This window comes from Carcharodon carcharias, chromosome 19 (assembly GCF_017639515.1).
Source record: "Carcharodon carcharias isolate sCarCar2 chromosome 19, sCarCar2.pri, whole genome shotgun sequence".
Lineage (NCBI taxonomy): Eukaryota > Metazoa > Chordata > Chondrichthyes > Lamniformes > Lamnidae > Carcharodon > Carcharodon carcharias.
Genome location: NC_054485.1, coordinates 68,165,006 through 68,168,392, shown reverse-complemented (window position 1 = coordinate 68,168,392; position 3,387 = coordinate 68,165,006).

Below are 3,387 nucleotides of genomic sequence, written 5' to 3'. Positions count from 1 at the left end.
CGATCCAGTCCAGCTTATAGCAAAGAGACCTGATCCAGTCGGGCTCACAGCACAGAGACCCGATCCGGTTCAGCTCGCAGCACACAGGCCTGATCCGGTCCAGCACTAGCACAGAGGACAAATCTGGTAGGGCTTGTAGCACAGAGACCTTATCCAGCTCAGCTGTCAACACAGAGACGCGATCCGGTCCGGCCTCTAGCACAGAGACGCGATCCGGTCCAGCTTGTAACACAGAGTACCAATCCGGTCCAGCTTGTAGCACAGAGGTCCGATTCAGTCCGGCATGTAGCGCGGAGACCAGAATCGGTCCGGCTCACCGCACAGGAGCCCGATCCAGTCCGGCTCACAACACAGAGTCCTGATCCGGTCCGGCTCACAGCACAGAGACCCGATACAGACTGGCGCACAGCACAGAGACACGATCCGGTCCGGCCTCTAGCACAGAGATGCGATCCGGTCCGGCTTGTAGCACAGAGACCCGATCCAGTCCGGCCTCTAGCACAGATACGTGATCTGGTCCGGCTTGTAGCACAGAGACCCGATCCGGTCCAGCTTGTAGCACAGAGACCCGATCCGGTCCAGCTTGTAGCACACAGTCCCGATCCTGTACGACCCTAGCACTGAGAACCAATCCGGTAAGGCTTGTAGCACAGAGACCTGATCCAGCCCAGCTCTCAGCACAGAGACCCGATCCGGTACAGCTTGTAGCACAGAGACCCGCTCCAGTGCGACTTGTAACGCAGAGACCTGATCTGGCCTTGCTCGAAGCACAGAGACCCAAACCGGTCCAGTTTGAAGCACAGAGAACCGATCCGATCCAGTTTGTAGCACAGAGACCCGATCCGGTCCAGCTCGTAGCACAGAGACCCGATCCGGTCCGGCTTGTAGCACAGAGACCCGATCCGGTCCAGCTCACAACACAGAGGCCCGATCCGGTCCAGCTCGTAGCACAGGGACCCGATCCGATCCAGTTTGTAGCACAGAGGATCAATCCGGTAGGGCTTGTAGCACAGAGACCCGATTAGGTCCAGTTCGCAGCACAGAGACCCGATCCGGTCCAGCTTGTAGCACAGAGACCCGATCCGATCCAGTTTTTAGCACAGAAACCCAATCCGGTTCAGCTTGTAGCACAGAGGCCCGATTCAGTCCTGCTTATAGCACAGAGTCTGATCCAGTCCGGCATATAGCGCGGAGACCAGAATCGGTCCGGCTCACCGCACAGGAGCCTGATCCAGTCCGGCTCACAGCACAGAGACCCGATACAGACTGGCGCACAGCACAGAGACACGATCCGGTCCGGCCTCTAGCACAGAGACGTGATCTGGTCCGGCTTGTAGCACAGAGTCCCAATCCGGTCCGGCTTGTAGCAAAGAGACCCGATCCGTCCAGCTTGTAGCACAGAGACCCGATCCGTCCAGTTTGTAGCACAGAGACCCGATCCGGTCCAGCTTGTAGCACAGAGACCCGATCCGGTCCAGCTTGTAGCACAGAGACCCGATCCAGTCCGGCTCACAACACAGAGACCCAATCCGGTTCAGCTAGCAGCACAGAGACTCGATCCGGTCCAGATTGTCGCACACAGTCCCGATCCTGTATGGCCCTAGCACTGAGAACCAATCCGGTAAGGCTTGTAGCACAGAGACCTGATCTGGCCCAGCTCTCAGCACAGAGACCCGATCCGGTACAGCTTGTAGCACAGAGACCCGCTCCAGTGCGACTTGTAACGCAGAGACCTGATCTGGCCTTGCTCGAAGCACAGAGACCCGATCCGGTCCGGCTTGTAGCACAGAGACCCGATCCGGTCCGGCTTGTAGCACAGAGACCCGATCCGGTCCAGCTTGCAGCACAGAGACCCGATCCAATACAGCTTGAAGCACAGAGACCCGATCCGGTCCAGCTTGCAGCACAGAAACCCGATCCGGTACAGCTTGCAGCACAGAGACCCGATCCGGTCCAGCACGCATCACAGAGTCCTGATCCGGTCCGGCTCACAGCACAGAGACCCAATACAGACTGCCGCACAGCACAGAGACACGATCCGGTCCTGCCTCTAGCACAGCGACGCGATCCGGTCCGTCTTGTAGCACAGAGACCCGATCCGGTCCGGCCTCTAGCACAGAGACGTGAACTAGTCCGGCTTGTAGCACAGAGACCCAATCCGTTCCAGCTTGCAGCACAGAGACCCAATCCAGTTCAGCTCACCACACAGAAACTCGATCCGTTCCAGCTTGCAGCACAGAGACCCAATCCAGTCCAACTTGTAGCATAGAGGCCGATCCGGTCCAGCTTGTCGCACAGAGGCCCAATTCAGTCCAGCTTGTAGCACAGAGTCTGATCCAGTCTGGCTTGTAGCGCAGAGACCAGAATGGGTCCAGCTCACCGCACAGGTGCCCGATCCAGTCCAGCTCACAGCATAGAGACCCGAACCTGTCAGGCCTCTAGCACAGAGACGCGATCTGTCCGGCTTGTAGCACAGAGACGCGATCCGGTCCGGCTTGTAGCACAGAGACTCGATCTGATCCAGTTTGTAGCACAGAGGCCGATCCAGTCCGGCTTGTAGCACAGAGACCCGATCCGTTCCGGTTCACAGCACAGTGACCAGATCCGGCTCAGCTAGTGGCACAGAGACCCAATCCAGTCTGGCTCGTAGCACAGAGACTCGATCAGGTACGGATCACAACACAGAGACTCGATCCAGTCCAGCTTGCAGCACAGAGAACCGATCCGGTCCGGCTCGTAGCACAGAGTCCCGATCCGGTCCTGGTCGTAGCACAGATACCCGATCCGGTCCGGCCCTAACACAGAGAACCAATCCAGTAAGGCTTGTAGCACAGAGACCTGATCCGGTCCAGCTCTCAGCACAGAGACCCGATCCGGTACAGCTTGTAGCACAGAGACCCGATCCGGTTCGGCTTGTAGCACAGAGACCCGCTCCAGTGCAACTTGTAACACAGAGACCTGATCTGGCCTTGCTCGAAGAACAGAGACCCGATCCGATTCGGATTGTAGCACAGAGACCCAAACCGGTCCAGCTTGTAGCATAGAGGCCCGATCCAGTCTGGCATGTAGCGCAGAGACCAGAATCGGTCCGGCTCACCGCACAGGATCCCGATCCAGTCTGGCTCACAACAGAGACCTGATCCGGTCCGGTTCACAGCACAGAGACCCGGTACAGACTAGCTCACAGCATAGAGACCCGATCCGGTCCGGCTTGTAGCGCAGAGACCCAGTCCGATCCAGTTTGTATCTCAGAGGCCCGATCCAGTCCAGCTTGTAGCACAGAGACCCGATCCGGTCAGGTTCACAGCAGAGTGACCAGATCCGGCTCAGCTATTGGCGCAGAGACCCGATCCAGTTCAGCTCACAGCACAGGTGCCTGATCCAGTC